This window comes from Pyxicephalus adspersus, chromosome 2, assembly GCF_032062135.1.
Source record: "Pyxicephalus adspersus chromosome 2, UCB_Pads_2.0, whole genome shotgun sequence".
NCBI lineage: Eukaryota > Metazoa > Chordata > Amphibia > Anura > Pyxicephalidae > Pyxicephalus > Pyxicephalus adspersus.
This window is the reverse complement of record NC_092859.1, coordinates 41,344,801-41,358,963: the sequence shown is the minus strand read 5'-3', so window position 1 is coordinate 41,358,963 and position 14,163 is coordinate 41,344,801. Positions and strand designations below refer to the sequence as shown.

General features: G+C 40.8%; 1 long non-coding RNA gene across 1 annotated transcript; it reads left to right on the top strand.

Annotated features, from left to right (window-relative positions):
• The first annotated feature begins 471 nt into the window (after nt 1-471).
• Nucleotides 472-2,203, top strand: LOC140325022 (uncharacterized). Its single transcript, XR_011919626.1, has 2 exons — nt 472-648; nt 1,322-2,203. It is a non-coding gene; the product is annotated as an uncharacterized lncRNA (long non-coding RNA).
• The last annotated feature ends 11,960 nt before the right edge of the window (nt 2,204-14,163 follow it).

The following is a 14,163-nucleotide window of genomic DNA, read 5'->3' as shown; positions in this document are numbered from 1 at the left end:
TACCACTATTCTTTTGCAGAGCTTACTCCCAACAGCGATGCATCCACCCCATTATTTGCGTACCTGTGTCTTTCTATGGCCATGTTGCTAGTATTGGGCATGATGGACACATCAGTTTAAAAAATTGTATTTTGTGGCTGGACTTATATTTTAAGCTTTGTATTCTGTGCGTGCTGTTTTTTCACAAATATTTTCTGCCCTGTGAAATATTTTTGCTATTTAGAAGTATTTTTAAATAAAGAGAACTAATGATCCATTACTTGGTCTTGTTTTGTAGGAAACTGAACTTCAAATGGTAAAGTGTTTGCTCAACAATTTAACACTGATGTTAAACAAATATAAAAATGATACATATTTATTACTGTGTACTGGTTAGTAGTTTATTTAGCATTATTCTTTAAGAGCACACAAACCATGGTACAGTATTTCCATCTAGAACGATACTTTTCACACTGTTTTTTTCCAATCTTTTTTTTGTAATACTTTTTTTTTTACTTATTGTTGTGAATACCTTGTATGTATGATTTGTTTTATCATTTCTCCATCTGTCCTGTTTATTTTACAGATGGAAGTCAGTATATATTTTGAAGCGTATACAAGAATTCATGCTTGTTTGGAATCATTTGCAGCTTTCTCTGAAAACTAAAGGTAAGTAACAGAAAGCAATTCTCTTTGCATTATGGGCCTGTTTTTGGCCACTTTTCGAAATTCAGCATCTCCATTAATTTGATCAGAAGAAAGTTGAATGTTAAGATGAATTAGAAGGCTGACTGTGGTCACATAGGATAACCGCTATGGTAGTTTGTAATTGTTGTTTTTTATTTGAAAGTTAGCCATGCTAGAATAGATTAGACATGTGAAAATAAATTCTGCGTATTTGAGGAGTTTCCTAAAATCATTGCTGGGGTTAACTAGAAAAGAAAATCAAAACTTAGAATGTAGAGCACAGATATAGACAAAACACAACAAATTCAGCTGTCAAATGAGCTAGGTCAAGAAGAAAAAAAATTGGCATTGGGTTATGGGGACCGATGTACTCCCTAGAGAACTAGGAAAACAAATGTAAAAAAAAAAAAAGAAGTAGTAGTGGGATAGGAGTTAGAAAGGAGATGTTGAAAAGCAAAAAAATGCAACAGTCTGACAGCACCCTGAAAAGATAGGCAAACCACAGAAAACAGAAATTCAGATTTACCAAATGTAGCTGGATTGGGAGGCTGCTTGCAAGTCCAAAAACTGATTTCAGGACATGAAAGGAAATGAACTGACCTTGTGCTTGTAATGTCTTTCACTTTAATTATTAATGTTTCTGAAAATGTTGTAGGTGAAATAAAGCTCCCAGAAGGCATGTGTGATGAGATCCTTACCATGGAAAGCAAATTCCTCGCCGGCAGAGACTTGGCCTGGGTGCTACAGCCTTCACCAGCTTCTTCATAGCACTACACAATCGTTTTATCTCCGCAGTGGCAAAATACACCAACATAAAATATTGTACTTGTCGCTGCTTTCTCCATTGTTGCAGCAGCTTAAAAAACATTTTCTTGTTTATTGTGATATAGGCATCTGTTGTCCATGTAAATTTTGAATAGGCACAGCACCCTAAAACTAAATAATTAGTACCCCAAAAACAATACCCGTATACTGAATATTCCCTTCTCGAAAAACATATGTTTACATGTGTCCAAATAATATTTAATTGTAAATTAAAATAAGCTCACCAAGATGGACTGCAATAAAATACAAACTTGACAGGGGTGTTAAACCATCACTACTCTATAAGAAACAAAACAAAAAAGTGATCAATGAGTTAGCAAACTAAATTGTGGCTTTTCTGGGAGTAATCCTTTAAGGGAGATTACCGCAGTCTAACATACTGGCCTTTCTTTGTAAAAATAGATCAGTTAGCTTTGGTGGACAATATGTACAAAGATTGCATAGAGAGACTCTTATGTATAGACTTTTTTTTCAATAATAGTTTTAGGCATATGTAAACGTGGGTGAATATTCTGTTTTTTTTTTTTTTGAGTACTTATTAGGTAGTTGAAGCATTTTTTTTGCTATATTGAAAATAAATATTTATACAACATTATTACAAAACCAGTAAAAATAGCTTAATAATATGTTCTACACATATGCTCTATTTGATGAGGTGGGTAAATATCCAAGTATTTGTGCCATTATTAATAAAAGCATTCTTTTATTCAGGTGCACCTGCTATAAATCTGTGTTCCATTTGCCCACAGTTTCTTTAAAGGCCAAAATTAGGAATGTGATGAACACCTTCTCAGCCTGCACTCCTGCCCATAGACCTTCCCACAGACTCAGCAACAGTCCACGCACCAGCAGGCTGAAGCGGTCACGGGGCAAAGTTAACACTTCTGTTAACCCTTGCCACACACCATCATAGGTAGACTGCCACCACGCGCTTAGACAGAATTGACATGCACCGTTACCCTTGACAACCGCAGTTATGCTTCTGCTTCTTTAGTGACATCCGCTGCCACTCCAGACAGGGATGTTTCAGAAATCCGAATGTTTATAATAGCATTTCGGATTTGCAAGTTACGCGATTTCTGCTTAGAGCATTCAGGGATTCAGCTTACTCTTTTTATAGTGTTTAAGAAGTAAACCTACAAAAACAGTGCATAAACAAATTATAGAAAATTATAGACTAATCTAAGAACAATATCAGAACAACAGCAGAACTATAGCAACAGCATAAAATAGAAAGAGAAAACTGTGAAATAATACTTAGGTAGAGTTGGTTTGCCTTGATCCAGGTTGCTGCGTAGTCCAAGTTATCAGCCAGAGTCACTGGGCTCCCTGCAGTGCTCAATATGTCAGTGCTGTTGTCCTTAGCAACAAGATAAAAATCAGTGGGAGCTCCCTCTGCTAGACCTACATGGCTTTTTCTATTCCAACCACAGGGGTGGGACTAAAAACAACCCCTCAGATGCTCTGTAGACACTTTCTAAAATACCCTTGTTGTAGCCATTATTAATAATTTCACAAGTACAGGTTTTATGAACTGCCAACCCCCAGATTAATAATTACCACAAAATGAGGAGTTCACAGAGACCAATTTTTTTTGTCAATTGGGGGATGTCAGATTCTGAAACCGTTGGGCTTACAAGAGGACAATTGCATTTAGAGAAACTCAAATTGCCAGCATGCCACCATAACCTATTTTACATGATTCTTTTCTACAGGTACATCTTTGTAATTTTCTTCAGGAAAGACTTTTATTGCTGTAAGAGTTAGTTTCTATATTGTAGCTAGCAGAATAGCCCAGGTTTGGGCCCCAATGGATCAAACACACTGGACACCACTGATTTAATAAAGCTCTCCAAGACTGGAGCAATTAGATTATCGTAGGTGAAGTTGGGTGATCTAGCAAACCTGGAATGGATTGAAAACATTTGCAAATTGTGAATGATGTTAAGAAATCCATCGCAGGTTTACCTTTTGATGGTCTATCTTCTGCATTCTTGAAGAGCTTTATTAAATCAGGCTGAATGTTAGCAATGTGATTTTTTTTTTCATTTTGGCTCTGGCTTCTGCTTTGGCACTTCTCTAGACATATCATCACAGTTAAGTTAACCGCAGGACACTATCCAGAGTCCAGAGACATTTTTATTGCTACTGTTGCTTGTCCTTACTGTAAAGACAGGTCCTGTCTGTTGAAGTAAGGCTGGTAGGGCTTAGCACTGGTACCTACCTTTTATTGGTTTATTGGGTTCTGTAAAATGACTGACTACACCAAAACTAAACACATTTTCAAAGAAAATGGGATGATTGTGTAAAGTAGTATTATTACATTTGTGAGGTGTGTGGCTGTAGTTCTGCAGCCCTCTTATCTGTGCTGCTTTTTAGTTTACTGTTAGCATATTGTGGTCAGACAATTGACTAACACCTACTTCCTGTGAATCATTTCTAGTTCTTATTCCTCCTTCTGATATATACATATAGTTTCCACTGTAATGCAGCGATGTTGGAAAATGTAGCCTGGCATCTACTGTTATTTTTACTTATGCGTAATATATGGTCACATTTGATTAACCTTCCCACCAGCTGTAACAAGGTGGAAGTATTTGTGGGACTACAAGTGTCAGGAAGGGTTAAAGAATGACACAAAACACTTAGGCACTGCTTATATCAAATTTAGTACTTTGGATGCATATAATGGAAAATATACTTACAATTACCAGCCGCTTTTTTTCTCATTACCCATCAGGGCATAACAGCCATAACTTTCTAATCAGGTCACTTCCTTGGAAGGAGGACACAAGATCTTCACAAGGGCACAGACCAGACATTTTACATAAATCCACAACACATGTATTCAGTATTCTATGTTTTTGTATTTGACTTGCTAAAAAGATCTTAGGTGGATCTCCAGAGGTCTAATCAGCCTCACCATTCCTGTTACGCCAGCTGAATTCACAAATGAGAAGAAATAAGATGTAGTGGGGCGTGCAACTTTATTTGACCAGTACAGCAGGTGCTCTGGCCACTAATTTGTTTCTAGAATTTCTTTGTATTTATGTATCAACCTGATTGCTTTTAAAATTTGCCTTGCTAAATTTTGGGTTTATTTGGGCTTAAAAAGGCTTCCACTTTCTACCAGTTTTACTGCAAAAGGAGTTAACACTGTTGAATTATGTGCTGACATAATCTGCTAGCTGGTGTTGCTTTTCAGGTCATACGGTACTCTGTTTCCTGATACATCCGTTTACTCTGTTTAGAAGAAGCATTATTCTTGCTGCTGCAATTGCTTGTAAGACATTTTTGTCCATGAAATTGTTCATTGCAATGGAAAAAGATAACTTAGTTCAGTGTTTTTTCAACTTTTTTTGAGCCACGGCACATTTTTACATTTGCGGCACACCACAAACTAAAAATGTTATAAAATGAAACTCTTCAGCCTAATACAGTATTTATAATGACGATATAGTTTCTCATTTTATTTATACTCATTCAGTGCACATTAAAGTTCACTTTAAATATTAAAAACAAATGAACATGTACAAACTCCTGGCTGCATATCTTCTTGCTATATATCTCTTTCTCCTCTCTCTATCTCTCTTTCTATTTATTTTTTGGGTTCTCAAGTCACTAGGTGGAAACTAACTGAATAATTTTTACAATTTAAAATATTTCTTGATCAATCTTGTGCCAGAATTTGGAAAATAACAGAAGATAGGAAAAAGACTGAGAGAAAGAAAAGGAAGAAGGCAGAGAGGGGAACAGAAAAGAGAAATAAAGACTAAATCTGATTTTTCTCCTATTACATATTCAGTCTATCCGTCAGGAGTTGCATGAGTTTAATGTCCTAACTCTGCTTGTAAAGTTCCATTCTGGAAGGATGCAGTGGAGACTTCAATTTAAGTGTATTAGGGCACCAATTAGGGTCAGAATATGTAAGATCAATTTAGCTTGTAGCTTGGCAAAATATTGTATAGGGAGACCCACAAGAGAAGTTATTGAATCATTTCGTGTTAGAGAAAAAATCAGTCACAGAATAGGCTGGTCCACCTCCCCCCAGTGTAAACTAATACCTTGGCAAGTTCAGAGGATATGAAAAAAGAGAGCCAACAGAGATTGCTCACTTCAGGGTATATACATGACTAGGGTAGCTCGTACCCTTGCCCTCCAAACTTCCCCCCACACCTACCTCCTTTCCCTTGCCAGCCCCCTCCCTTTTCCTTTAAATCTTACCCTCTTCAAATAACACTCCACACCTGCTGCATTTTAAATGGCTGGCAAGCATAAACCATAAATTAACACTTTAACAATTTTCATAAATGAACTCTGCATATATGAATACTTTAACAAATACATAACAAAAACAACAAATAAATAACATTTAAATAACAAATCAATAAATTAACCCTTAATAACCACCATATAAACTATAACTTAGCCCTTTGTTTACCAAAACCAATTGCTAGTAGAACCAACCATTTGCACCCAAAACAACTAGGTTGCAGGTCCGGAAGGTAAAGTCTGCCACACCACATAATCTCATTAATAACCAAAACCGCCATGCCATTCTGGCCCCTAGCAGCACAGCACCACCTCAGGGGCTTCCACCGTTCACCACTTAAAAGGGGGAGTTTACCACCACCTTGGGTGCCCCCCACCTTAATTAACCCAGAACTCTTACCTTCCACCAAACCTCAACGCCTCCGCACACCTTATAACATCTTCTCTCAAAAAACTGTCCTGAACTTCTGTTCCACTCTCCTTTTACCCTCTCTTCTCTCCTCCGACTAAACTTCCGACATGACCCTCTCTCTCCCCCCTCCTCTTTCTGTAATTCAACGTTAACCCTTTCCCCCCCTTTTCTGTGCAGTCCGAGCACGCCTGTCATGTAGTCCCATTTCCCTGCTACGGGCCTCTCTGTGGAGTGTCATTTTTTATGGGGTAAAACACCAATGTGTATTCATCTACTGGTAGACACCTTGTTTCACTAAACAGACTTTCCTAATGCAATACAAACCAACATGAACACCTTGATGCAACACACTGTATTGCAAAAGTGTGTTTTTTATTTTATTTATAAAGCAGTGAATCTGACATCCACCAAAAGTTTTCCGGTGGAGAATCTTGAAAGTCCATGTGACAGTGACCACTAGAAAGTAGTGTTTATAAAGCAGTGAATCTGACATTCACCAAACATTCTCTGGTGAGGAGTCAATCTAAAAATGTTTTATAGCCAGTCAGGTAATTACTGGTGTCTGTGTCTCATTGTACCACCAGTAACAACTATTTCTCCTGGCTGTCATGGATCTTTTCTCACTTCCTGTTGTATCTACTTGACAGAAAGTGAAGAGAAATCTGTATAATGGGCCAGAGATGATAAGGTTTAAAAACAGTTAAGGTGTTCTTAATGTTCATACATAAATATTAACAAAGTCTGAAACGGGCAGATAGATTTGAACCCTAAGTAAGATTTTTTAAATGAATATAAAAAAAAAGAAAAAATCTGGCGCTGTACTGCTTCCTACAATATGTCAGCAGTGGTCTGTAATAACATATCAGAAGTCTGACATTGTCTCAGAGTTCTTAGTTTTTATTTTTTTTTCCTTTCACTTTCACAATCCTAATGTCCTGTATTGTAATGATCACTCTATCCTCCTCGCCATCCTCTACCTCAGGAGTGTTACATCCTCAGTCTGGGGATCTATATGAGGGTTGGGTAGCTGAGACACAAGAAAGGGGTGTTATTGGGGTGTTATTGGACCAGTGAGGGGGTGAATGTGTGATTAGTGCACAACACTGACAACAATCCCTGACATCATTGTACACAAGCAGACAGCCCTGTGTTTAGCAGCTGGGTCACGTGACCATGGGATATCAGCAGGCAGAGGTGTCAGTAACCTGCTCTCAGTCCTTTCTATTGTGTGTGATCATATGAGACATATATTGATTACACACCATGTGCTCGCATTGCCACCAAGAAATGTCTCTTACACAGAGTACTACCTGTTTTGGCAAAGGCCTATTGAGGAAATTTTAGGGGGTGTTAGCCAAAAGTGTCACAAACTTGGACCTCTAATTTTGTTCACCTGCACTGCACTGTTTGCACTATGTAACAGGAAAGTTTTTTTATGTGCGGAGTTCCACCTGTTCTGGGTATAACCTATTGAGGAAATTTTAGGGGGTATTATCCAAAAGTGTCACCCACTTGCACCTGTGAATTTGTTCACCTGCACCGCACCTCTCTTCGGAAATTGGGGTTGAAAGTATTGAAGGGGACAGTGTACTGTATTATGAGCATTTTCTAGTTTTGTGACAGGTAGGTATAAATTTGGGGGTCGCACCTCCTTGCTATGTAAGTGGCCCTGGGGGTCCCTAATTTGTTTGTTTAATTTTGGGCTTCTAGACACACTAACTTTTTAAACAGCAACCCTGATGTTCAATTTTCACTATTTTTCATAATTATGGTGTGGAGATGAAATTTAGGGTACTGCTATTTGCTCTACTACTATGATATCTACCTCAAAGTCCAGCAAGAGGTGCCTCACCTTCTTCAATCTGAAATCAACAAGAAGACAAGCGAGAGCTGGAAATTGCTGTGGCTGAGATGATGAACAAGGGGAGATGTTCAACAAGGACATTTCTGTTATGGAAACAAGATATCAAGGCCGGTGCAACCCAACATGATGGGCGACTACTGCTGGTTCCTGCAACGGGAGACAGCGGAGAGCCACAAATGCAAACGCAAAGGCCTGAAACACTTCTGAAGTGTACATGTGTGTTGAACAGGGGATTCAGGTGAATTATGTGTAATTTTATATGTTTTTGCAACATAAAACTATGTTTTTGTAATGTCATGGAACTATGAGGCAAAAAGTTAGTTATTTATTGTAACAGCTGGCCAACGAAGACCCAGGGTTTCATCCAGGATGATTGGTATATTTGCCCCAGATACAGGTTATACGCAGAGTTTTCCTTTTGACCTGAAGGGGGTGCTGAAGTACCAGGCTGAATGACAATCAGCTTCTTGGCCAGATGGGGGAGCTAAAGAGGTCTGGGGATGAGTAAATGTAATTGTCTCAGCTGAAACCAATCCTGGAAATTGGGCTGTGGATGTAAACTCCCAGCCTGCTCTTCCCTGTGTCTCTGTTCTTGGCTGGTGAGCTGGGAGAAGAGACACAGACTATATTGGAAAAGCTGTATGGTTAGGGCCTTAGAGTCCTGCACAGCACTAGGTTGGGCAGGTTTGTTAGTAAAGGCATCTAACAGTTAGTTAGAGGCCAAGTGGCCAGGCTTTATTTTGCTGTTTGTTTATTTTGCCTGTTTTTTGTGAAAATAGTATTGGTGAATAAAACCCTTAATGCACTATTAACCTGCTGGCCCTGTTTCCTGTTTAAAACACCCCCCGTTACTACGGGCGATCTCACATATGGAGCAGGATGCGGGCAGCTTTAGAAGAAGGTGTTTGGTAGGTCAGCAACTAGATGCACTAAAACAGAAGATATCTTATGAGAGCAGGCTGACTCCAAGAGTGGTGCTGGGCCACCATTGCATGTCCTGCTCTACAGGGCTATGAAAAGTATTGGTATAAAATGTATATGAATATCCAACCGATTGTGGAGCTGTAGGTAGTGTGGTAACGCTGGTGAAAGCTGAGCTAGTGGCTACAGAGACCTCCTGTCTTAAAACTGTGAGGGTAACGTGTACATGGGGATACTAGGGAGTATCCTGTGACGTCAGTGTCTTTTGAGACCTCCTTAGGTAAACTGTGTCATCAGGTGGGGTTGGTTCCCTACTTACCATATGATGCAATCATCAGGAGGGATTTCCCCAAATACTGGGAGCTCTGGGATCACCCACCGCATGCAGTGCTGGCATCCTCAGAGCATGAGGCTACTGAGGAACCCTCTGATGATTGAGGGGGCACTCCGGGGTTTCCTTTGTCTGTGCTAGCAGGGAAACAGGTAACCCTGTTAGACCTGGCCCATGGACACCTCCTAGGGGGGCATCTGGGGGCTGTAAAAACCAGAGAGCGAATAGTCCAGAGGTTCTATTGGCCAGGGGTTGCCAAGGAGGTTGAGATGTGTTGTGCTTTCCGTCCAGTATATCAGGTGTATGCCCCAATGCCACATTTTCGTAGCCCTTTGGTTCCCCTCCTCAATTGGGACTGTCTACTCCCATATTTGATGTTTGCTATCAGGGAGGTTCCCCAATCCTCAACCGAATTCTCTCACTTTGTATTATTATATGGGAGGCACCCCAGGGGACTGTTAGATATTGCTAAGGAAACATGGGAAAGTGAAATCCCCCCCCCCCCCCATAGAAGTGTCATCGAGCATGTAACACAAATGAAGGACAGAATTGTGCAGGTAATGCCCTTGGTTAAGGAGCATCTGGCCCAAGCGCAGTTGGCGCAGCAGAGAATTTATAACCGGGGTGCACGTATCTGTACTTTTGCCCCTGGGGATAGAGTTTTAGTACTAGTTCCCACGGTGGAAAGTAAATTAGTACTCAAATGGCAGGGCCCCTATGAGGTAAACTATAAGATTGGCCAACCTGGTAGGTGGAAACCAGAGCAAATTTATCATGTGAATTTGTAGAAACCATGGAAACAAAGGGAAGCATTAATGGTGAGGACCACAAAGCTACCTGCTCGGTCTGACTCTGTAATTCCAGAAGTCTGGATACCAGACACTTTGTCAGAAAGTCAACAACAGGAAGCGAGTGTTTTTTTATGCTCCAAAATAGGATATGTTCTCCAACTTGCCTGAACGAACATCCATGGCTACACATGATATCACCCTTCCAGATTAAAGGGTAAGATTGAAACCCTACTGGATTCCTGAAGCTAGACGAGGTAAAACGTCAGGAAGTTAAAAAAATGCTTGAATTGGGGGTTATAGAGGAGTCTAATAGCAATTGGTCCAGCCCAATTGTGTTAGTCCCCAAACCAGATGAGAGCTGGAGATTCTGCAACAATTACCGTAAACTGAATCAGATCACAAAGTTTTATACCTATCCTATGCCCCGGATAGACGGGTTAATCAATCGGTGGGGGAATGCTGGATACATGATCTCCTTAGATCTAACCAAAGGATATTGGCAGATCCCCCTGTCTGAGTCAGCTAAAGAAAAAACTTCTTCTGGGACCCCTGACAGAGCATTCCAGTACCGAAATGTGCCCTTCGGGTTTTTAGAATGCTCTAGCTATGTTCCAGCAGGTGATGAATAAGGTACTCCGATCCCATCAAAAATATTCTGCGGCTTACTTGGATGACGTAATTATTCACAGTACTGATTGAGCCTCGCATTTAGTAAAAGCTCAGGCAGTGCTAAACGCGCTGAGGAAAACAGGGTTTGTTGTGAACACTAAAAAGTGTGCTATTGGGCTAGAATAAACCAAATATCTGGGGTACACCATTGGAAGGGGAACATTAAAGCCTCAGGAAAAGAAAGTAGAGGCCATCCAGAATTGGCCACGCCCAATTAATAAAAAGTAGGTTCGTGCTTTCTTGGGGATCGCCGGCTATTATAGGCGCTTTATTTCTCATTTTGCATCCCAGACCATTCCCCTGACAAATTTGACAAAAGGAAAGGAGTCAGTAATGATTAAATAGTCCCCAGAAGCACAAGCTGCCTCTTTGGCTTTGTGTAGCGAGCCAGTGCTATACTCTCCTGACTTCCAGGTTCAAAATGGGGAAGAACACCCCATTGTTTACCTCAGTCTGAAGTTAAAGGCCCATGAGGTAAATTATGCTACGATTGAAAAAGAATGTTTATCTGTGAAGTGGGCTCTTGATTCCTTGAGGTACTATCTGTTAGGCAGACAGTTTCTGCTAATAACAGATTATGCCCCATTAAAGTGGATGGCCCAAAACAAGGAGACTAACAGGAGGGTTAATAGATAGTTCTTAGCCCTTCAGTAATTTCGTTTCTGTGAAGCATCGTCCTGATGTACAGATGGGGAAAGCAGATGCTTTATCCCGGGTCTATACCTACCTGGCATCCTGCGTCCCAACCCTAAGCTGGAAACAAGAGGGGAAGGGGGGATGTAACACCTGCCCAACGAAGACCCAGGGTTTCATCCAGGCTGATAGGTAGATTTGCCCCAGATACAGGGTATATGCAGAGTATTTTTCTGTGTAATCAATCAGTTTTCCTTTTGACCTGAAGGGGGTGCTGAAGTACCAGGCTGAATGACAATGAGCTTCTTGGCCAGGTGGGGGAGCTAAAGAGGCCTGGGGATGATCAAGTGTAATTGTCTCAGCTGAAGCCCATCCTGGATATTAGGCTGTGGATATAAACTCCCAGCCTGCTTTTTTCTGTGTCTCTGTTTCTGGCTGGTGAGCTGGGAGGAGGTCCAAGGTGAACTGTGAGCAAAGACACAGACTTTGTTTGAAAACCTGTATGGTTACGGCCTTAGAGTCCTGCGCAGCACTAGGTTGGGCAGGATTGTTAGTAAAGGGATCTAACAGTTACTTAGAGGCCAAGTGGCCAGGCTTTATTTTGCTGTTTAGTATAGTATTGGTGAATAAAACCTTTGATGCACTTTTAACCTGCTGGCCCTGTTTCCTGTTTCAAACACCCCCTGTTGCAATGGGCAATCTCACAGTATAGAAATTACATAGTTGTAAGGAACTTACCTGTCCAGCGAGCCCGCGGCGTCCCTGGCGATCCCAGCCGCAGAGGGAGACGCCGCTCCAGCAGGCAGCATGGCCAAGGCTGCTGCCCTGCTCATAGCGTGTCTCTCTCTGCAGGCGGAGGGATCCGTTCTAGCCAAACTACTGTTCGGCCAGGCTGCATCCCCAGCATCTCTATGGACGTGATTTCTGAAAGTCCTGTTCTCAGCACTCCAATGGAGGTGCAAAGTAGGGCACAACCCAGGGGTGCTGTGGGAAGAGGTGCGCACGCTACCACTTGTGCTTCTTGTACCCCCCAAGGGCGTGGCACTCGGCTGCCTCGCCGCAGGGCGGAACATAGTTAGTTTGAATTCCCTGCGGCCAATCTGCTGCAGGGGATTCAGTTACCCTCCTATCAAATGGCGCCAGTTGGCGCAAGGTCATTGGTCACTCTGGCCATTTAAGGAGAACCTGTTCTGAACACCATTGCCCGCTATAAGCCTCTGAGAATACAGTGTGCTTGGGTGCATTCTTTGTGTTGGTTTATGTTAATCCAGTTTGTCATTACCATAGCGACCTGGTCTGAAACCTGATTCTGCCTGAACTCTGCCTTCCCTGACCTCGGATTGTTTGTGACCACTCTTCCCTGCTGCCTGCCCTGACCTCAGATTGTTTCTGACCTGCCTTTGCCTAAAGCTACATACACACTTCCAATTATTATCGTTGGAAAACGAACGACGAACGTTCATGCACGATATATATGAACGATCGTATAGCACCGATCCTGCACATAGAGTTAACGACACGATCGTTCGTAGATATTGTACACACAATAGATACGATCGTTTGAGCGATAGAGGAACTATGTGCACGACAGGAAAGTGAACAGACGTTCGTTCATCACGCATGCTCTGAACATGGACGATCAACGAACGACCGTACACACGGACGATGTTCAACGATCGTCGTCCAATCCGATCCGTCGGTCCGGTCGTTCGTTTCCAGCGACTTTCCTCGTTCGTCGGCGTCGTTGGTTACTTTTTTACGAACGATTTTTTGCCCAATCGATCGTTCGTCGTTCGATTGGAACGATAAAAATTGGAAGTGTGTACGCACCTTTACCCTCCTGTACTATGCTTATCGGACTTATCATCTGTAAATAACCCTTGTCTTGTTTTATGACCATAATAAAACTTGATAAAAGGATTCTTGGAGTTGGCTGTGGTTTGTGTGCCCAGGCGCATTACAATAGTACTGCGGAACGAGCGAACGTAGCTAATTGTGTCTATACGCATAATTAACTTAAGATACTCACGTCCTAGGCAGAATCTGACCTCAGATTTGGATTCAGCGCACTTGATTTAGCATAGGACATATGGATTAGACCAAGTAGCAGACAATATTTATTTTTTTGTGATGCAGTGTAATGAATGAATTTTATTAATACACAAACATATACATAATTTATATATGTATGTGTGTGTGTATTTATATATATATATATATATATATATATTTACAGGCCATATTCATTTGCCACACATGCACTTTAATCCACATGGCCGTACACACAAAAACAAGCAATTGTTGAAGGAACTAATCCTTCAATCATCAGCGTCATTGGCCTGTTATGAACTTTTTTTCAATGATTATTGAATGACCAGTCATTTATTGTTTGTTTTCAACAACTTTTATTTGACGTGTGTACATAGCCTAAGTGCTTGCTCAGGTAAAACTTATGATAACATCCTTTAGTTTATGCTCCACAACTGGATTATGTGCTTTATTTATTCTTCTAAAATGATTTCTTATATTGAAGCAGTTTAATTGTCTGAACAAAAAATAACAAAAATTAATTTAAATGCAAATTAAATTGAAGGGGCTTATCAAAATGGTTTAAAAGATAGTGGTTCATCATCTAATCGGGTAGTAGGTAAAATCTGGTAAGGTAAGCGAAGGGAAAAGGATGGAAAAAAACTACTTCGCAGTAAAATATCTTTTAGGGTTATATACTAAAGGGATACATTAGTAAAATTTTAACAAACTATCTAATTTTAAATACCCA